Here is a 23,868-nt window from a genome sequence, read left to right on the forward strand (position 1 = left end):
GGGGGGGTAGAAAAAATAGTGTTGACAACAGGAATAAAGTGACATCTTCATCCAAAAAAATGGCTGTTTAAACCCCTTCACTGAGCTAAGTAGAAATGCATAAACAAATACTTCAGTTGCCTGTTACAAGTAAAGGATGTTTTCCCATTGCAAACTATGTTTTATACCTTATTATGTACATTTGTTTCTTTAAAAATGATCTAATTTACATGCCATATATAAAACTTTTTAAGCATTAACAGGCTACTATAAGGAAGAGAATGGCAAGACAATCAAAGGAAGATTTAAAAAAAGGTGATGACAAAATAATTGACCGGATTGAGAAGAAAGCAGAGTCCGCATCTCCCAAACAGAAATTTAGAATGACCAAGAATGCTGCATGCACCCAGTATCTGTGGTGATCTGCTCTCAATATTAAAATACCTTCACAAGTGAAATGAAAAAAGCGTAATCATGCATCTTATAATCTTATAATTGTAATCCATTTTCTTCTAGAAGCTGGTTCAACCCACCTAATTGAAAATCAGTTTTAGCAGCTACTAACATTGGGTGGAACTTGGAACTACTGTGGTTTTATTACTGTTAAAATGTGCTCTTTAAAAAAAAAAAACTTTTAACCTTTATTTAAAAAAAGGAAAGTTTTAACAGTTCACATATATTTAAAAAAAAAAAAAAAACACCACAATGTAAGAGTAAAAGAAGTGGGTGATGTGGATTAAATTCCCTTCTGGCAATGTATCTGATTTTATATTGTTATACTGGTACACGGTATATATTGACGCAGTGTATTTACATCAATTGATTAACTGTACAAATAAAATTATTTGTCAAGAGTGTGAATAAATAAAATACCTGACAATTTCTTATATGGTTAAGTTAATAGAAAATTAATACCTAAGTGTGAATCCTTCTCATTGATTGATCAGTGGCATCACCAACAGTGGCCCAACAAAAATTTCCAAAAGATTTCAAAGGAATTCCATCCATGTTAAAGGTACAACAAATTTTGATGTTGTACTTAAATCTCCACTTGGAAAAAAGATTTTTAATTTTAAATATCAGTGATTTTTTTTTTTTTCAACATCTGTTGTGATAATCTTGGACATGTTCTGTGAGGTACAAAGTTGACTCAGGGCCTGTCATCCAGTTTCCAGGGCCTTAGCGCAGCGAAGATACAGCTCTGTTAGCTCTGACCGCTACACTGTGCAGCACCTGCTTTCCAACTGCCTCTCAGCAACTCTGCTAATACATTTAAGAGAAGAAAAACTTCAAAGCAAAAGGCATATGACACTAACAATCAGCAAGGGATTAAAAAAAGGAAGAGAAGAGGGTAGAGTGAGAGAAAATAAAAAAGTGACGCCGTTAGAGGAGGGGATGGTTTAGATAGAGCCTGTAAGTGTTGAAAACCAGTCTTAATTTAAGTAGCTCTCTCTCTCTTTTGCAACCTGTGTTATGGTCTATCAGTAATATTGGCAGAGCTCCGGTGTGGGATTTGAGTTTTTAATGTCTGCGTTTGTTTTGGGTTTTCTTTTAAGAGCACTGAAGCTTCTTTTCATTCTGTGTAGAAATCTTTTCCTTTAAAAAAAATAAAATAAAATCTCACCTTCAGATGTGATGATGAAAAACTCTTATGTATAAACATAAAAATGGGTGCAACTATTCCATTTATTGGTCTGTCTTTTTTTGACACGGATGAATAAAGGCTTCTAAAGGGTTTTAAGAGTTATCCTTGCATGTGTGTGTGTTTCTAAAAGTAGAGGGTCATTATATTCAAAACAAAGCCTGGAGATATCAAATAATTCAATGAGATGTCTTCAGTAAAATGAATAAATGGGACGCTCACATTATTAATATGATTTTTGATGACATGGAGTAGACCTCGTTAAATCACACACACACTGAATGAATACATCAGCTGTTATGCCTTCTCAACTGTATTTGACAGAATTTGCAAATGCGGACACATTTGTTTTAATCCTGTGACATCTGTGTGCTGTCGTGTCAGTGTCATGAAGCAATACAAGGAACTGTGTGCGTGTGCGTGTGTGTGTGTGTGCGTGTGTGTGTGTGTGTGTGTGTGTGTTTGAAGTATTGAAAAATGTGTGTTTGCAGTGTGGAAGAGACTCATGCAGCTTGTACACCCAAGAATTTATTTGCAAATAATCCAACACTAGTATATACCAACTTGACATTATATAGATGTCCAATCATGAACAGGGTTATTAATTTTAAAAAAAGAAAAAGAAAAAATAAAGCCAAGTTTCGTATTTTTCACACTAAGCGTAACTGTTTTCAGGACCAACTGTGACCTTGATTCACATTTCCTTAGCATTATAATACATAAGATGTGCTTTAGAATCACTATACGTCTCTCCTCTGGGAGATCCCAAGTCCCCAAACAGTCAGCCAGGTGCAAGTGAAAGCAAAACAATACGGCCCTCCTTACGTGCTACCAACTCCGCTGTGCTGCCTGTGCTGTGTGTTTTTTGGGTGAGGACGCATCTCTCATTCTAAGTGAGTGCTAAGGCTTGTGTAAGCATGGATCAATATAACGAACGGAGGAGTGTATAAGTGTCTATCTTGGAGTAACTGCTTGTGATGGGACTTTGTGAAGGAGAGTGTCAGAGAGAATTATATTGTATGTGTGTGCTGTCTGTGTCTGCAGATGGAGATGAAAACAAAGTATTGACTTCACAGGCCTTGACAGTGATTGTTGGGTTTGTTTGTTTGTTTGTTTTTTTTTACAAAGTTGAAAGATTTAGAAGCGGATAAAGACCTTTAGGGACTCCGAAAATTTTCCCTGAAAAAAGGGGTTCCATTTACAGAAAATATATATCTTCTTTGAGCATTAAACATTGCATTAAATTTTAATTTCAGCTGCAAACTGTAGCTATGAAGAATTATGCAATAATTTATAATTGAACACGCTTCATTTAATTATTAGCTCCTATACATCTAAAATATATAAACCACAGCACACAAATGACATTTTAGAGGGCTTTAATTTTGAGATTAGATACAAAAACTATTCTAATATTGTTTTCGTAACACTCTGAAGTGCCATCCCTTGAAAGTGAAACTGGTCCGTGGAAACAGGAAATTTCTCAATGATGGCCTGTCAGTTTGATGCTTTATAGTCAAATTGGTCTTTAGATGATTTTTGGGAAATGTATTTATAACTAAGTTTGTTCAAAAATGTTTTTGGAAATACAGTTTGCAGGAGATACTTTTTAATTACAATTCATTTTAATTATCACTGAATATAAAGTTGTTCTCATTTATTTATTGATGACGATGTGACTGTAAATAGTGTGACATTCCATTCTCTGAAATATACAGTACATATATCTATCTATTGATCGATAGATAGATAAACTGCCCTGAAAACAGTAAAACAAAAGAGAGAAATAATAAAGAGGAAAAATAAGTCACCACATGCAGCCAACATTTTCTACAAGAACTGAACAAGCGAGCACCTCAGACACATGAACTGAAGGGAGCGTTGACTTGCACACAACCTCTAGTGCAAGAAACAAGGAAAAATACCAACTTTAAACGTGAGCTGAGGGTGAAACTCTGGATTTACTGCTAGTTGTTGGGGGCGTGATCGCGGAGGGACACAGTCTGTTAATGATGCTGGCTGCTTGTGGGAGAAAGCTATTTAACATTCTGCTGGATTTAGCCGAGAAGCTCCTGTACCTCCTCCCAGACGGCAGTTAACGAACCGAGCGGTGAGACTGCAGGCTGGAACGCTTCCAATGGAGCCACTGTAGAAGACGGTGAGGACTAGAATGGAGAGGACGCTTGCACTTATTTCGGAGTAGATGAATGTTGAATGCTGAGGTTTTATTGGTTGAGGGCAAGTCTGCCAAGTACCCAACCAGGAAACTGGGTGTCACGGACTAACTCCCCAGCAGAGCCATCAATGGTTAACGGAGTATGATGATGCCTGCTGGCCTACCTGAGCTCTATCACCAGCTCTTTTATATTATTAATGGAAACATCATGGGGCTCACTTGATGCTGTTATCTGCACCTCCATCCTGTATTTCATCATTATGAAAATACATAAGCATAGCTGATTTCAGCCATCAGGGTTGCAAATTCAATGAAAACGAACCAAGGCTGTGTTGCCGTATCGAAGCAGGCACAAGTGGGCATGTTTGTGTAGATTTTACATTTGAAAAGGTTATATCAACTGATTGATTTCAATGATGTAAACTTGCCAAAGTAAACCTAAAGTCCAACGGTGACATTTACTCATGCTAATCTGGGAAATAAAATATGAAGCATTAGTGGCAGAGGACATAAATGATACACAAGTTTTTTCTAATTTTTTTTTTTTTTGGTAACTGCATTAATTAATGTATTAACTATTTTAAAAGCAAATGTTGCAGTGTCCTGTCGGTGTGAGGGGGAGGTGAAGTACTCGACTGTGTTATTGATGTGATGTCTCCAGCAAGGGAGCAACCTCCGTGTTATCTCCGGGAAAAAGAAAAAAAAAAAAACGCATCACGTGAAACAGACTGAGCACTAACAATGGTGATTACCAATTAATATCAATATTGATACCAGACCACTACTTAACAAACTGCTTTTTCATTGATACGCTTTACGTTTATTGGCCAGTTTGACTGCCGCAATCATAAATACTGGCCTCGGCCTTGATCGGTGACTTTTAGATGGAAAAGTGGACAAATTTATTGCATGGACAATAATGACCAGTATGTGCAAATACCACAAACAAGTACAAGCAGACTCACCAGCAAATTTCAGAAATAATGTGGAGTGCATGTGGCCACCAAAATTGTCTCGGATCATGGGCTATGAGAGAAAATGTAAAAAAGTGAAACCCTGGCACTGTTGAGTTCTGCTTCATCTGCATCTCAAAGATCCTTGACCATGGGCACGTGTACCTGCACTTACTGTAAATGTGATACAGCTGCAGTCGGTGCTCTCAACAACAACAACCCCTGAGCTCTCGACAATCATTGTCCATTATCTAGAGCCAAGTCCTGCAGCTAAAGCAGTCTAACTCACATTACACCCCCAAAAATTGCATATACTCAGAGACTCAAGTACGAAGATGTTGAGTCTGAGTTTTAATTCTTTCACCTAAATAAATGGGTTCAAAGTGTACGTTTCAGTTATGCTGACATTTCATATTTTCTGGTGCATTATCTATCCAGAATAAATACTCAGGAGGGGAAAAAAAGTGGTTTGAAATATAAAACACTTATATAACAATGTGTTCATTGAGATGCCTCTTTCACTGGAAAAGAGTGAACACAACGCTGACACCTCACACGTCCCCAGAGGAATATTACCATTAGTCCTGCTCCCTAATCGTCGGCGAAGTGTTCGTCTTAATTTTGAAATGATGAGTTCAATAGTCACTCAGTTGTTGCTCTGTTTTTGGGTGGGAGGGGTGACTATCGTGTCCTGAGAGAAACATTTCTGCTGCATGCGTCCGTACCTGATTGCTGAAATGTAAAAACATGGTGGTGAGGAAATATGTTGATTTTGTATAGCTGGGGAAATGTATGTATGCATATATACATTTCTAAAAATGCATACTTATAGGAATCTATTAACCTTTCGCTAAAGAAGCGTATAATGCGTATAAACACTGAAAGATCCTTCACTGAGAAATAACCAGCATCTGCCTTACAGCATAGAAGTGAAAGTGAAGAGCAGACTGAACACAGAACTGAATCAAATTTAAATTATTGCTTTATTGCACTTAGAGTTGAGTTGCTGAAAGCATGTGTAATTTTTAGAATAATGCACAATGGCAATTTGCAAAGTCAAATGCGATGCGACTTGACACGACCATGTAATTTTCCAAGCCATATCAAAGCTCAGTTTTATATATATATATATATATATATATATATATATATATATATATATATATATATATATATATATATATATATATATATATGTGTGTGTGTGTGTGTGTGTGTGTATATATATATGTATACATATTTATGTATGTATATATATAGAGAGAGATGTATATATATACTGTATATGTATATATACAGTATAGTACTGTATATGTATATGTGTATATATATATAAAGATATATATATATATATATATTGTATATGTATATATACAGTATAGTACTGTATATGTATGTGTGTATATATATATACACACACACACACACACACACATACATACAGTATATACATATGTATATGAAAATTCAAATGAAAGATTTTATCAATTCAAATTACATGAATATTCTAATGGAATATCCCTATTTACTCAGTTAATATTACTTTCAATATCCCACAAATGATTAATTTGCCTGTTAATTTTGAAATAAAAATTAATCTCAACCATGTTTAGTTACTGTGGACGTGTATAACATGTTGCCCCTATGGCAGGCTTGTTTCTCAGAGCACTTATGAAGTGATGTAGCTTTTGTTAGCGAGATCTCTCCATAAGTGGGTCATCAGAGGTAACGTGACTTTTAGCCCCTCTTCCTTCCCCTTCTAGTATTTCCTGTCTTTACTCACAGTAATGGCATGAGGCACTTGGTACCAAGCTAGCTCTATTAACCCAACTAACACACTGAATGGCAGCATATCGGTATCGCTGCAGCAGCTGCAGCCAAGTGGTAGAGCGGTCCTGATACCACTACTACTACTGAAGAAAAGCCTCACACTATCAACTCTGATGGCTTTCCGGATGAAATGGTCCTGCAATGAGCTTTGTTTTGACATTTCCTTCTTACCTGTTAGCAGTATAAGTGCAAACGTACCCATCGACGGACCTACGTCACGGATTAACCCTTGACATCCCAAGCTTTGGTCGACAAGCACACCTGCTCACTTCTGAATGAGTGTACTGCTGCTCCCAGAGGACCTAAGGAGCTGGATAATACGCACTCATTCGTTCTCGTAGCAAGGAACCAGTGAACCCCCTCAGAGCTATGAAGTGATCCAACAACAACACATTAAGCTGTGGTGTGGGTTCCACTAAAGCAATAGAGGGAGGGGACATCACTGGGATAAACAAGGCAAAGAAAAACTAAGATGGTCTCCGGGGGATTATAACAACACCATCTGTATGAATTAGGCTGTCTATCAAGCAGGGAGCCACTTTGGTGTCATTGCAAGATGCCTCTAGTGACAAGGGGAGGAAAAGAACATCTTCCAAGAAAACTTCTGCCATAGCCTGACTGAGAATATGTAAAAAAATAAAAATAAATAACTACATCACCCTTATGTTGCACTGCGTTCAGTTTCTCATCCTTGTGTTTATCTCATAAACATGACCTTATCTACTCGAGGTGGGACAAAATAACGATACTGCAATACATCACAATACTGTTATGTAATACCATCCCAATAACATATTCACATTAAAACCCCTCTGTCACCATTTTGACACGATTTTTAGCTCAGTAGGTGTGAATCTGACAACAACTCTGAATAAATATAGTTCTTACTTTTTCTTTTCTTGGTCTATTTCATCTTCAGTTTCAGATACAAGATTTCATGAATTAATTGTAATAAATCAATTTTTGTGTTACCTTGCTGTTAGCAAGATGTGCATCAGAAATTGAAGAAGATTAAAAACAATTTATAACCTTAAGATGTCTTTGTGCTCATTATCCATCCGGTCGACCAGAGTCAAGTCAATTATTGATGAATTCTGTTTTTTTCTTCATGTGATAAACAATCAGGCATGAGCTTTCATCTCCTTGCTACGTGAGCAAACTATGAGGAGAGCCAACTTTAGATAAGTAGTGCTCCAGGCAGTGGGCTCCTGCGGGATACGTTCTTCCAGAGCTCTTGGCCTTCACTCATGGTCGGATTACTGGCCATCTCACCAGTGGACCACGCAGAGTCCTCAGCACTTTAAGTTAGAACAACTTGTGATTTCTCTGGAGGACTGACTCACAGTTTCAGTCCTCAGACGTGTCACAAAACACAAACCAAAACAGAAAAAAACAACAACAAAAAAACATAAATGAATTCCAGGAGAGCGGTAATTTATTTATTAGTTATTTGAAAATGCTGCAGAATGGACCGTGATCGTGCCAGGGATCCAGCACACAATGTGCTGCAGGATATTGCATTTATTTAAAAGGAAAATGGTGGACTCAAGCTGCACAATTAACCAAGGAGGAAATATGGACAAATCAACAAACATTCATCAAAAATAATGGACTCTGATCAACTTGTATTTTAACTCTACACATAAACGAGTGTCCTGCCTTCTTCAACTCTTCAATTCATGATATTCTGTAAAAACTCTGCAGGTGGGACCTGACCACACAATCAATAATAGTTTTGTTGTGGAAATCGTTATTGATCTTTTTTCAATTATGAAACACACGTGTATAAATTATTGTTTATGAGTAATCGAATGTATGCAAAGCCATAAGAGGTGAATTTCATTGACCGGTTTTACTCCTGCAACAAGTCCTTCACAACACAGTTTAGCTCTATTTATAAGATTTGCAGAGCTTTAATAATTAAAGGATGGCTCTGCAGCGTTTGCTTATTGTAAGCATATTAAAAAAATGATGAGTATCTTTTAAAATACACAAACATCAACATCTGCAAAATCATGTAGCACTTCACTCACAACCACATAATAATGTGCAAAGCTAAGCAACACACACACACACACACACACACGTTCATGCACGTGCAACACAAACCCATCACATGCTGTTGATCTTGCAGAAGACAAGAATTAAGCAGAGCAATAAATCTTCTCGCTGCTTGACGTTACCAAGATTGAGGTGTCCTTTCTATCTGCGATACATCATCGTGTCCTTGACATTCTTCTTCTTCTTTTTTTTTATGAAAGACGCATTTGGCTTTCAGTTTATTTAATACGCACATTATAGCAACCACCCGATTGTAATTTTAGGAATAAATAATGTTGATTTTGAATCACGACCTGGTTGTCAAAGTGATTTGAGCATAGACGTGTACTTGTCTGTGTAGAGGAAAAAATTATCTGTTTACCAGGGATCTTTTAAGATGTGCTGTGCTTCAAATAACTGGAATATTTAAATTTAAATGTAGAACTAAAAAGCTATTTGCATCTATGTAATAGCTGCAATCCTACAACCACTATATTGACATTGTGGCGACACAAAAGCAACTCGATGCCATTCAGCAGACATTATAGAGAGTATGTTTTGTGTCTGTACATAATGTGACATCCAAATATAAAAGCAGAAGACGCTGTTTGTTACTGGAAAATGTTTCTAAAGGAAGAAAAAAATTGTGAACAAACTAAAGCAAAAGAGAAAAAAAATACTCAATGGCTCACAGCAAGGTGCCACTTTTACCTTCTGCCAAGTGTAATTTACCACCTGCTGAGGTAAGCGCAGGCTGACCTAAACAGATATAAGGCTTTCAACATATACATAACACACATATAGCAGCTACTCTGACTTTTTCAGTGATTATGTCGCTAGAAATGAGTAATTTTAATTAGGTTAGAGATTTGTCAAAACCTGTAATCAGAGATGACAAAAATAGTCGCTGAGCAGCAGAAGCTCAGCAGTTGCCTGTAGATGTTCAAGAGCTGCACAATGAATGTCTTTGCACTTCGCAAAAATACTTTAATTTCCAAGAAGAAAACGTCTTAATTTACCTTGTTTTTAACCTTTTTTTTTTTTTACACAACAGTACTGTACGCTTTTTATTTTTTAAGCTACTTAATATTCCTGTGCAGTGAGTTGTCAAATTCACATTTCAAACCCATCGATGTTCTCAGCATTTTCTTCCATAAGCAATTAGGCTCATGATTCCATGTAATTTTCATATTACAGTATTATCCACTATAATCACAAGCACTTTTACCAAATCATGTAGCACTAAGTCATACATCACTTTTAACATAATGACACTAAATCTTTCATGTTGCAGTGTTGCACGCTCGTGACATCAGTCAATCATGATACCTCATCACTATGCATCTTGCAAACTAAACACCCTGCAACCTTCGTTCATGCGCCTGCAAAGCACGTGTTCGAGCCACCCTGAGCCATGCAAATCAGCATCTTTACGACATGAGGTGCCAACATGGTGCTCATGAGAAACACAGCCTTCATTCCTTAAAACAGTAGGTGGGTTTACATGGATGCTAATATTCTTATTATAACTGATTCAAAGGCCCCAACCAAATAAAAAATGCTCCATAAAAACATTTCATTTAGTGAACGGAGGGCTGGTAAAAACGCTTTTACAAAACAATCATATTCAGTATAGCTCATCGTAAATGACTGATCCATTTGCACTGTGGTCTATCTATGCATGTCTTGAGTCTTGACATCGTGCAAGGTGAAGTTTGTTTGTCAAATTGGCAGCCCATATGCTCCGCCAGAAGACCGCTGAGACCTTTTCTTGAATCCAGACAAACTTCAAAAAATTATGAACAGCTTTGTTGAGCTTTTTAAAAGACAAACTGAAATGAAATACTGAAAGAAGCCAGGATAGTAACCTATGAAAACCTCTGATGGCAGCGTACGTCAAAGCTACTTCTCCTCCCCTCAAAATAAGCGGATCCGACCCCGGAATCCTTCTGTTCTACAACATTAGGGACAAAGTTAAAGTCCGCCTTGGATTCAGTTGAAGCTAACGCTAGCATTTCTGCAAAGAGACCTAAAGATGCAAGCCACCACCCTTGCTTGAGCAGCTGATCTTCCACCAACATCTAGATGGAACTAGAACTAGTTAGAACCTCCTCACCTGAGTTCAACATCCAACAGGTAAATTGACATCTGACTGAAATTAAGGATTTTACACAGAAAAACAAACAATACGAGGGAAAAAAAACCTTTAACGCTGCACTGACTTGTGCCAAAATTCATCAACCTGTTTGTCAGCTTGGCTGCAAATAGGGCTGCCAGTTCCACCGTTGGACAATAGCAACAAGAGGATAAGTGCATAAATAGCTCCTATATATAGTCATGTCATTTCCTCGCTCTGATAATGCAGCGGGGCCCACAGCATGCATATCAGGCACCACTTCAAAACAACGCCTGATAGATCGCAATTACAAGATGGTTATTGTGTGTGCTGTGTGTACTTTTGCTGTGCTCTGTGTCCGCGTGTGTGATTATGTTACAGGATAGTGTGTGACGTGAGCAGACAATGACGAGCCCTCTTATTTGCTGCGTGGAGAACAGGGAAGATGACTCTGGGTTACTTAAAGCCTATTTTAGAGGTTACAATGACATCTCCATGTACTTTGTTCAAAGCCATGAATACGAAGATGAGAGAAAATGAAGGCTTATTGTCAGGCTGAATTATACTGTATTATTTATATAACACTGTCTACAATTTTCATCCAGTGTGCTCTTAATTTCCATATTCCATCATTTACTTTTTCTAATTGTGTCTTGTGTGTCTCTGCTCAGGCTTAAAGTATTTGCACAACTAGTTCAGTGGGGCAACACTGAGTTCAAACATCAACAGTAAAAAAACAAATTGTCACAAGTTGATCTACTCAAATAAAAAAAAAACAACACACAAGAAGATTGTTCGTCTGAGTTCATCCGAGTTCATCTGGATTTTGTTTTTTGTTTTTTTGCAACTACTCAACCGGAAGAGACAAAAGCTTTGGATACGCAGCCAAATCCTTCATACGAGACTGATTAACCGCCTGGCACTAAAACCAATACTGAAAAAAAGAGCAGGTGGTTCACAATTATTGTTATAATGGGAATGCAAAGAAAAAAGTAGCAGTGCTGAGTAGACGGTGCCGAAAAATTGACGCGAGCTCACATTTGTCATCTGGCAACTCCGCAGTGAGCACATTATGTCAGGACCCCCAACATCACAGCAGTCGCCCTTATCACCATTTTTTTTCCAAGTTAAATTGCCTCATTACGCTTCAAACTAGTCAAACGATTAAACCTAATTAATTAGTTAATTGATTTTCTTTTGTTTATATCGTGCTGCACACGTGGCACTTATTATCTCTAACATCTGCAGAGCCTTCAGATCCTTGATTCTTCCACTGCTGCTCCCACATCCTTCCTTTAAATCTCGGTGACCTTTTTTTAATTGTAGGGAAGTGCTGAGTTAAATCAGGAGGACGCAACTCCAATTTCTGCACAAATGCAAAGTCAGCTTAGCACCAGAAATAGAGGCAAACCTGGTAGGAACAAGTCAATGCAATAGGAGGTGTTAAGTGACTGTTTTTGGGATGCAAAACTTCCTGGACTTCCACTTTATCTTCTTGAGATCCGGCTGCTGGATTCTTCTTTCTATCATTCCCTACACAGATTCTTACAAAACTGCAGCCAAGTGCTTCACCATGAATGCCTCAGAGGAGAGTCTGCATGACGCTGCTTTAACATGAACTTAGACTGCATTCATTCAGAGCAGATAACACTTGTCTCTATAGGTGTTGGTGGACAACGCATCACACAGGTCAAGTTCTTACGATATGCTTGTCAGTGTTCTAACAACAGAAACTAGGAGACAACAGACTAACCAATCCTTGCGCTTGTGTTGCCAAGGTGATATCTCCATAGCCGCCATTGACCCATCTTGTTATGACACGCGATTAGCAGCAGAATATTCTCAGCCCACACATGTAACATAAGCAGACCAATAACCACTCAACACCAAAAGGAGCTAAGCTTCACCACCAGCTTCACCCCCGATACCTTCACAGCTTCATGTCAACATGTCTTCACAACGGCAGCTCTGATGGGCCGAGTGCTGATGGTCACGCTGACTCTTTTTGTCTTTAACTGCTCCATTCACTCCATCTCTTTCCATCTTCTACATCAGCCCAATCAGGCTAATGAGGCTCGCACTTCTCCATCCCTTCCTGCTCACTAAAGTGGCGATTGATTGGAGGGGTGGGAAAGCTTTTAACAAGGGAGGGGTGGGAGAGAAATAATTAGCACAAATGAGCTTTTCTGCAAACTCTGTCTGTTTGCTTTTTCTTTTTCTGCTTATTTACTGACCAGGACGACATTAGGGATTAACTTTCCAAAGATATCTTCTCAATGTCAGGGTGTAAATCTATCTGAAGCTGTTAAGTGAGGCCCGTTTGTCTAATGCCAATGTCTTGCTCCTCACAGGTCACCGGCCTGCGATGATGTCTAAATGGAAAAGGGTGGGGGAAGGGAGAGAACTACACTCTGGAGATGTGCAAACCTGCATGAAGCCTTGTAGCTTTTCATCCATCTTTCCTCTCAAATTGAGACACAAACTGGACGCTGGAGCATTCTGTGGAAACTCGGGGCACTGAACCTTGAAAATTCAAAATTTCCAGTACACAGAGAACATTCATGTCGCTGCCCAAATGACCAGTAAAGTGGTCTTTCTGACAGTTGTACCGTAATTAACTTGGACAGATCTGGACTGGAAAAACTAGAGCAAGTAGTACTGTCTAAATTCATGCTGAAGCCAATTCAGTGAACCAATGCAGCCTTCAAACGGCGCCTATGGCAAAGACGCAGATACAAGAGGACAGAGTGGACATACCAACACGACTGCAGCACAGGGATAGACGGGGGCGTCTTGATTTACCACAGAATATGACAAGACAAACTTAAAAAACAAGAGGCAAGAACTTTCTGATATACAAATATCAACGTAAAAAATCACAAACACTCTCAAAGCTTCTTTTAATGAGAATACAGATCTTTATTGCTCACAGATCAGATCATCTAAATCCTTAAAGATATGAAATACATGAAATACACCTCCACCCTTTCAATTACTTTTCATCAATAATATTCCACTCTTCACTTAAGATGAGTTTTGAAATCATTAGAACAATTTCTAGAAATATATCTTCTATTAAGGTCTCTCAAGAAACAATATTACTGTACACAAAATCCAGTAATTATAGAATTCATGTCTCCTAGGTGGCTACCGTCGATCTAAATTATATTTTACTCAGACAGTATCTCTGTTGTGCAAATGAAAGCTCAAGTAACATGAATCCCAGTCTGCATTACAAAACACACATTTTACACTAGAGAATATCTATGAGAGTAGGTAACATATCACAGGCTAGCGCTGAAAATTACTTGATTAAAGCAATACTTCACCAAAACTGTAATTTTTTTTAAGTCTCAAAGATGTTTTTCGGTACTGACTTTCTTTTTCCAGAATGCAGAAAACATCAGCTAATAATTTCTAGGTTGAATTTAACTAACAGCACCTCACCAGGAGGTCTCTATTTTGTGTATTTTTAGCTAAATAAATGTGTTTGTGGATTACTGAGCATATAGAGAGAAAGAGTAAACTTGGATATACGGCATGATAAGGCTGAGAATTTGTAAATAGGAGTTTTGCTCATTTTTTGTTGTTAATTCATAGTCATTGTAACTGCCACATTTTATGTTATACCTTGTGTGTGTCTTTATATGACTTTTACTGTTTATTTTAATATGTGTAGTTCTACATGCCACCTTTGGAGGTCGCTGTGGGGGTGTATGTAAAAAGGAGTACCCGAAAAAGTAACACAAGTATGCTGCAAGATGGGTGGCAGATGAACACGGACTTTTCTTCTTTCTCAGAATTTTGTTTTCTGATACGTTTGCGGGCATTCAATAGCCTAATTTGTCTTTATATTTCCAGCATGTTAATTATTATTTTGTCTATGTGTTTTTCTTTAGTTTTCACGGTGTTGTATTATTATAAATACATCAGTAAGAGGAAACATTTTTTGGGTGAAATAATGATTAAAGAGGTACTGTGCTTTCATTTATATCATAAAACAAGAAAATTTGGTTGCTCTGTTTTCTGGCATCACCAGAGTTGATAGGGCTTGGACCTCTGTGGTCCTCAGGGCAGAGCCAGAGTGGGGGGCGGGGTTCCTAGGGCTCCAGCACTGATTGTTTCCTCAAAAGTCGTGAATCTCTTCGATTATGAAATAATTTCAGCTTTGTGTCATTTTCCCTCAGTCTGCCACATATTTCAACTTGGCTGAACTTTGTGAGCTTCAACTCCTCCCAACAACGCTCTGAAGCCCGAAGTGAGTATAAAACTGTGTCAGGAGAAGTTAGCCTCCAGGGCTTTCTACCAGAAAGGCTTTAGGGCTGAAAGTCGCTGCTGCTGAGACATAATAACCGCTGCTTCAATGCAAACTAAAATTACATGCAAAGAAAAATGTGCTTTTGTTCAAGTAAAATTCTAGTGGAAAATCAGAGTAAACTGCAACAATAGAGCAGGTTAGGACATGGAGCTATTAACCTCTCACGGGAAGCGATCTCGCTAAAAACTGAGCAGGATTACGGCAAAGACAGACCCAGTAAACAGAGACACAACTCTCATCCAGCTCATGACCTGTAATAAACAGGTACCCCATTTCACCCGATCCAACTCCCTCTTCCTACCACATCTTTTTTTTTTTTTGGTGTTTTTTTATTTGTTAAAATGATATAGAAATGCTCAATAAATTGAATAGAAGCGCGTAACATCTGTAAAAATGACGGGATTTGATTTAATAAAAAGAGAGAGAATCGGTGTGTTTTCAGTCACATTACATGTATCACATACTGCAGGTACCCTGTTTCTGACCCAGCTAATCACCGTCTCTGTTGACTGTTGATCTAACTGATTAAAGTCCATTCAAATCTGACATACATGGATATTCTCCAGTCACATTCTTTTTATTGGCTTCAGCACAAGAAAATCCCTTTGTGCTGCAAGAATAAAACAGGTATCCATTCAGCACACCCCCCATAAACGCTCGCCACCACTGCATCCTGGGTTTGTAGCTGGTAGAGAGCAGTGGCGGCGGTCATGGCAGGGTGAGGTTATGACACTACATCGTATTTACAGTGAAAACCAGGGCAGGAGCATCAGGAACACCAATTTTCCATTTTAAGTGCTTGCATGTTCAGACAGTTGACAGGCACATTTGTGTGAACGTGTCCATTAGCACCGCTTCACAAAACATGAAGTCAGTGTCGTGGGAATACTGCTATAGGAACTACTGCTGAGGAAGTATTGTTACCATGGTGGGGAGAAACTGTGCATTTCATGAGGGATTTGTTCTGCATCATAACAACAGCTTAAGAACCCATTTGAACCTCCAAGAAAACAATACATCTCTATCTGAAATACTTTGCAGATTAGACTGAAGATACAGAATCACCCTCATTTAAGAATCCATCCATTTAACAGAAGTTAAAAAATAAACTCAGTCTTCTTTATAGAGGATGACAGAGATGTTTCAATGCTTTCTTAGAGCCCTCACATATAAAGAATTTGTCTGGGATAGCAAACTTGGTGTGACATTTTGCATCTTGTAATATGAGCCTGTCCTAACAGGAGCTGACAAGAGCTTTAGGGTAGACGTATGGTAACTGCAGCAAAGATAGAGATAGCGAGTGCACACTGAGCAGCCTGTGGGACCTCAGCCACATGAACAGGCTCTGTTCTGGGCTTTCCATCGTCTCCTCAGTCCCCTGCTACAGCCGGGGGGAATGGGTGGATCACAACATGCCTCCCCTGATTAAAACCTTGGATAAGTGACTTGATGACAAAGTGGCAGTCATCAAGGGATAATATACAGCTTTGCAAACAATCATTGGTGAGATAGAACTGCAACCAGAAACAACTTAATTATCCTCCAAGAGGAACATGACATACATACTTGAACCAAATGGAAACCAGTACTAGAGATGGGAGTCGATTGTGTGGCATTCAAAGTAGATCACTGAACAAAAATCACTTAATCCTTGGCCTGGTGGCAGAAAATCCCTCATAAAGTGGTTAAGCATGCAAAGACTCCCCCTGAATGTCCTTACTTTAGTCACATGGGGGAAACGCAGCTCAGGTGAAATTTGAGAAATCATTTTAGCCGCTATGAAGCAATTTAGAACAACAGGTCAGGCCTGACAATCTCCTATACACATTCTAGTAGCGTGGCGAGAGCAGGGATGTCTGCCAGGCAGATTTTGGCGGCAAGCCCTGTTGACAAAGCCAGCTAAGAATCAGCGAATCCTAGCAGAAGAAATGTGTGACGCTGTGCCACTGTAGGGTAATGCTCTTGTAAGGTTCTCTACCTGCAAAGCCAAGGGTTCTCCTGTATGATCCTCCTAAAATCACCAACCAGGCTCACTGAGCACATCCCTCTCTCACCTCTCTCCTCCAGCTGTTCTAGCTGAGATCTGCAGCCTGTCTGTCTGAGCTGTCATCCATGCCGCCCTCAGCACCTCTAATCTTCTAGAACCACCCGGCCCAGAACTAACCCTCCTCCAACCATATTCCGATCATCAATAAAAGATCACTGCTTTTATATTGCTGCTTAAAGGAACAAACAATCAAGGCGCATTCATCTTCAGTTTATACACTGTAATGATAAAAAATTAAGTTGCTGACTTCTTTTTCTCTTGATGGCAATGTTCACATTCATACATATTACATAAGAACACATTATCTTTAAACATGTATTTGCTGCAGCTCTGTCTTGCTTTAAAAAGCTCTAATTACTGCTTTTCGTCAGAGCAGCAGCACAGACGTTTTCCCACCACCTCATCTGTCTAAAAGTCAACTTGTGATGAATAAAAATGAGTAATGAAGAAGATTAGAAGAATCTTTTGAAAAATTTAACATAATTAAACGTATAGACAGTGGATGGATGAATAATGACCAGATACGAAGAGCTGCTATGTTTGTTACATTAAGTCTCCCATGCAGCAACTACAGTAGCAAAGCCAGTTGTATGTCAACGGAATAATTAAGAATGAAGCAAAAACTACAGTTTTCACCAAACATGGAGGGGGTTGGATTTTGTGCATGATGAAAACCTGCTTTCTTTAAAAATCCAAGGCTGGAAATAACATGTCATAAATGAACAATGCTTCAGTCAAAAGTGCAGGAAGTGTCGCATATCTTGGCAGCAATCTACCCTATCATTTAAAAGAAAGTTCTTGTGAATAAATATTATAAGGTGGCACAGCAAAGTCGAGTCAGAAAATATTAAAAACTGAAAACAATAAATCAAAAGGGAAGGTAGACAGGAACTTCTATGTGCAAAAATCCAGTTATAGCACCCAAATCTTAAATGAATCCTTGTTTCATTGATTTGCTGTATTTTATTTATTATTTAAATGTGACACACTGCATTATTCAGAGGAATGATAAAATTTTAATTTATTTCATATAATATTTGGTCTATTAAGCTTCAGGGAAACAAGCAGAGGCCCTACTTTACACAGCAGCAATGCCACATAGTCGATGAATGAGGTTAGATTTGAAGCGGTGATCTCACCGCAACATACGGAGCTGAGACGCATCAGTTTGTCTGACTCAGCTCAGCGGGTCATTGATTGATAGTTCATCACAAGTTTGCTCCATAATTAATAATCCAGTATAATCTAATTGATTTGATCACCAACTGGACACATGAGTGGGGTGAGAACACATGAATCATTAATACAGTATATTAGTCTAGTTTTTTTTTCCACCGAGGAACTAATGTTGCAACAGAGCTAATTTTAGGAGTTTTATCACACTCAAACCAATATAGCATGTCTCTAAGTCTATTGTAAAGTTTGTCCTGTAATTCCATCCATCCATCCATTTTCTACCACTTATCCTGTTAAGGGTCGCGGGGGGGCTGAAGCCTATCCCAGCAGCCTTCTGGTGAGAGGCAGGGTTCACCCTGGACAGGTCACCAGTCCAGCGCAGGACCAACACATAGAGACAGACAACCATTCACACTCACAGTCACACCTACGGTCAATTTAGAGTATCAATCAGCCTCGTCCCCTCTTGATGTCTTTGGACTGTGGGAGGAAGCTGGAGTACCAGAGAGAACCCACACAGGAACAGGGAGAACATGGAGACTCACACAGAAAGATCCTGTGCTCAAGCCGGGGATCAAACCCGGAACGTTCTTGCTGTGAGGCAACAGTGCTGACCACTGCACCACCGTGCTGCCCTCTCCCGTAATTCCTAACACAAAATACTTTTACACTAAGCACTATTTAAGCACTACCTCTTTTTTGAAGTAGTGCAGTACAATTTGGTAATACTGCAATATAATAAAATAAGGAAGTATGAATCTACTTGCTCAGTTATGACGAAAAATGCACAATCCCTGTTAATGTTGGCTTGTGTTTCTCAGCTCAAATATACAAAGTAAAATCAGCAATAAAAATGCAAAACATTTGTGCAGTACTGTTCTCAAAATGATTTCGAAGTTAAATAAACAGCAATAACAACAAATATCTTAGAAAATGTGTGCAGTACTGTTCAAAATAATTACCACTGTTTTGTGTGTGTGTGCATGTGGTTATATAACTGTGCAGGCCAACATTGCCATTGCAGTTCAATTAACTGTGCAGCTCTTGTTTCTGGTGGTTGACATCATTTCACTTTCACTTGGGACACTGTCTAACTTTTGAAGTAACAACACATGCTCATATTTATTCTAATTCGTTATGACAGAGCACTAGAATCTTGCTTTTAGACACCACTGTCTCTGGTTCACCTGCTATTTCCTGCTTCGTCCTTATGACCTGCCATGTTCTATTTAAACAACGCAAGTCACAATGATGCCACAACATGACACATTTGTAGAAACTTGGAATACTGCTGTATGTCCTTCACCTGCACCGTGACTTCCTTGACCCTCTTCCATCCCTCTCTGTGAACCGACTGTCCTCGCTATCATCCCCTCAGCCCCCCATCAGCACTCTCTTTCTCGATTTCCTATCAGCGAGGAAGTTACAGTACACCTGCTCTCTTTCTCACCCCGTCTGTCACCTGCAGGCCAGAAAAACTATTGGCTCTAATCTTGTATCTCTCAGCTGTTGCTACACTGAATAGATCTCCGGCACTAACCAACAGCTTTATCTCTGACCTGCAGAGAAAAACCAGAGGAGTCCTATCTCACGTGCACACGCATACACTTGATAGCACACTAGCATCACACACTATTCATGCACCAACCTGCAAGGCACACATGTGCACACTTTCATATCACACACACATTCAGACAGCCAGGTGTAGGTTTGCTGCACCAGCAGTTATAGCCATGCAGACATGAATCTATGTAATCTTGTCAAATCACATGAGCAAAGGAGAATACACACACACACACACACACACACACACGTTCAGTCCTGTATGAACCTCACACACTCTCACAGGCTCCCGGCAAGAAGAAATTCTGGCGGTGATGACAAGTGGTTCCGTTCTAAAGACCGAGATAGAACCAGAATATTCTTTATCACTTGACGGTGTGAGGATTAATTTTAGAGACAGTTTTTTATAGTCCAGCTTGAAAAATTTATCAGTAGACAGCATTTACTCTCACACACTTCTCCACGGAGAAAAGGTCATTACAAAAAAATACTGAGAAAACTTATCATTTCACTTTATCAATCTTTTTCAATTAAAATTCTATGCAGTCCAAAATAAATGGTATTTAATGTGCACTGAAAGTAAGTGCTGGAATGGAATGAGGAATAAAACTTTTGAAAGTGAAAAAGCGGCTCAGTAGAGCTAAGCAAATTTGCATTTAATCAATTTTAAAAAAGGTTTTAATGCAAACTTAGTTGCAGAGACGTATTCAAGCACGCAAACACGCGCGCGCACACACACACAGTTGCTCTCATACACACATACACTCCAAGAACTCATCACTCCAGCGACATTTCATTGTGCAATCTATCTTAATCAGCTAGCCCATCAGAGACAATATACCCTCCCCTCCATCTCGCTCTCCTTCTCCGGACAGAGTGATTGAGGGGTGTAAAGAGGAGGATGTTTCTGCCCACCCTCTCCTCCTTCCTAACACCCCCCACATACATACACACACACACACAACACCACCACATACATACTCACACACACACATCAGGATGGCTCTTAAGTGCTTGTGGGTTTTTATGTTTGTAATGTTTTATAGGAGTGGGCAGAAGCCAGAAGCTGTAAAAGTGTAGAGGGAGGGAGGGAGGCAGACTGGGAGGAGAAGAAGGAGGAGAAGTGAAGAATTACTGTAAATCCAATCTTTATTGAGAGCAATGCAAACAACAAACAGCGCTTGCCCAGCTTCCTGCAACGCCCTCCTTACCTGATCAATCAGTGCTGACTTAGGAAAGGAGAAAAGGAAGGAAGGAAGGAAGTTGAAAATAAATAAAAGTTTCCACCTGTTCATTCACTCAGAGTTTCTTTGTCAGCGTGTATCCCAACACATGTAGAATAATCAATGTGTGTGTGTGTGTGTATTTGTGTGTCTGTAGTCAGTTGCTCACCACCAGCCAGGGCAGGAAGTCCCCCCACCCGCTCACCTGCCTACCAGTCTGCCAGTATAGCGTATAATTGGCCACAGTTGGCTTCAATTGAATGTTTGCAGCCTTAGGTGCTAAATGATGCTTCAAGGCTTCTAAGAGCAGCCAGAAAGTATCCACCCCCACCCCAAACATGTCAGAAACCACAGGCACTGCTTCAACCGCTCTTCAACACGAGTGCTTTTCTGGCACATCTGCAACAAGCAAATAAGTTGGCGAGTCATTTTCAAAATGAGCCTGTCTCTTCTATAATTGCTTGATTTATTTGACTGTCATATCTCTTTAAGTGTGACTGACCTCACTCAAAGCCTCTTAGTCAATCAGTTAGTCATCAAGTGAAAAGGTCAGCTGCTTAGTAAACAAAAGACCACAGAGACAGTCGGCTGGCCAGCCAATCAGTCAGACAGAAAAAAGGATGATCGTACTCTGCTGCCCGAAATCCTTTGAGGGTACCCTGTACCTGCTTGTTGCCATAGCAATGCAGTCGGTGATTTAAATACTAGCCTCTCCCCGTCTCTCTTTTATCTTCTTCTCTCCACTCCTCCAGACACTCCTTTTTGTCAGGCAGAGAGCTGACTCTCTGACACTCTCTGTCAGTCATGTTTCCTCTGGCGATGTCATGGCTTGTTTTTTTTTCAGTCCCTCACCTTGCCTTGTCCTCTCTGCTGAATGAGACTTTACTAGCTGTTGTCTCTTGTTAATTCTGTGCAACTTTGAATCACGCCACTCTTTAAAAGCTCTCGTAAAATACACGCCAAAACATCAAGTCACTTCTACAGACACAAATCACAATTACTAATTGTACACATACACATATAATTACTTATGAATGGGTGCATTTGCTAATGTTTGCAAGCACACACACACAAGCACTAATGCCATAAACAAGAGTAAACAATCAGCACATTGACTGGATGTTGGCACCTGCTGACAGTCAGCTGCCAATAGAATCTATCATTTTCTGCTAAAGCCTCATCATCAAGCATCATTAAGGCGTGCTGGCCTGCCTTTCTCTCCCTTGATGCACAGTCCATGCCAAGGCTCAAAATAAATTCCCCCAAATGCCCCAGCAGCCACGTGGGAACACAGGAATGAACTGGCCTTTAGCTCCATCTAATGGTCAAAAGAAATACCTTGTCATATTTGTAGCTGCTGGAAAACTATTTCTATGAAATATATTTTAAAGACTTTTTTTTTATACGACTCAAACTCTATCAAGATTGCAATAATAAGAAAAATATAAAAACTCCTGTTACTCTTCACTTATCTGTGTTATTTATCTCCGTAATGGCAGTTACAAATGTTACAATAAATCTAATTCCAATAAAACTGCTCACCATTAAATTGGCTGAAATGATTAGAAGTATTCAAATTATATTTTCCTTGTGAATACTGAAATTTTTATTGTGATTAACCATGGTAGAAAATCTCATTTTCAGAGAGGACTCACAACAGTGTCTCATGGTCGACTGGTACATAAAACCCCAAAATAGAACATCTCAAAAGGAGACACCAGAGTCGCACTGAAAAAGGAGGAAAATGAGACAATAAAATTTAATTTTCTTCTCATCTATAGGGCATTTCAGCTTCCTGGCATTTTGACTATAAAACAATTTGTGATGGAAACACTCAGTTCTTATATTTGTATTCAATGTGGTTATGTAATTAGTGTTAAAATGTCCATCCATCCATTTTCTTCCACATATCCTGTTAAGGGTAGTGGGGGGTCTGGAGCCTATCCCAGCTGCCTTCTGGCGAGAGGCAGGGTTCACCCTGGACAGGTCACCAGTCCATGGCAGGTCCAACACATATAGACAGACAACCATTCACACTCACAGTCACACCTACGGTCAGTTTAGAGTATCAAAGTAACCTCGTCCTCTCTTGATGTCTTTGGACTGTGGGAGGAAGCTGGAGTACCAGAGAGAACCCACGCAGGAACAGGGAGAACATGGAGACTCCACACAGAAAGATCCTGTGCCCGAACCTTCTTGCTGTGAGGGAACAGTGCTAACCACTGCGGCACTGTGCTGCCCGTTAAAAATGTCAACAATACAAAACAGAGGTGTTAAAAAAAAACAAAAGTTAGCAGCCATTTAGATTCAACACTACAGTTATATAATAGGGCAAAAACAGCAACTGTTTGCTAGCTGTAGCTTCTCTAATGTAAAAACCTGCTGTTTTTTTCTGTTTCATACAGGCCTTGGTTGATAAAACAACTGATGTGCGTATCAAAATGGATTACACGCAAACTACAATGAAAGAAAAAACCCTAATAACCCTAATTGCACTGCTACTTCGCATCTCTAGATGTGTGTGTAATCTGAGTGACGCATACTTATCATTTCACAGATGTGTAGTTCAATTGCACAATCAACATCAGAATCACTATAAAGTGAGAAATTTGGTGCAGACGGTGATAATTGCTGACAAAAAACACAGGGTGAGTCGGCTCGTTAGTTTATTTTTTTTTATATATTTTTTTCACTGATAAGTAGGTGTTGAGGGTGTTTTTTTGCGAAGACTTTATTTGTTTTTTTAAATGTCACCATTATGACTAATTATCAACATCTAACATAGTGAAATATTTATCTTGGTAC

At 39.2% G+C, this 23,868-nt stretch overlaps 1 protein-coding gene across 3 annotated transcripts in view; it reads right to left on the reverse strand.

Annotated features, from left to right (window-relative positions):
- The window catches only part of macrod1 (mono-ADP ribosylhydrolase 1), a 130,634-nt gene that overhangs the window by 102,508 nt on the left and 4,258 nt on the right, over positions 1-23,868 (reverse strand). The gene's annotated exons all lie outside the window — the stretch shown is intronic.

The sequence above is a fragment of the Aulostomus chinensis genome, chromosome 13, assembly GCF_037954235.1.
Source record: "Aulostomus chinensis isolate RoL2024-O1b breed Wild chromosome 13, RoL_Achi_v1.0, whole genome shotgun sequence".
Classification (NCBI taxonomy): domain Eukaryota; kingdom Metazoa; phylum Chordata; class Actinopteri; order Syngnathiformes; family Aulostomidae; genus Aulostomus; species Aulostomus chinensis.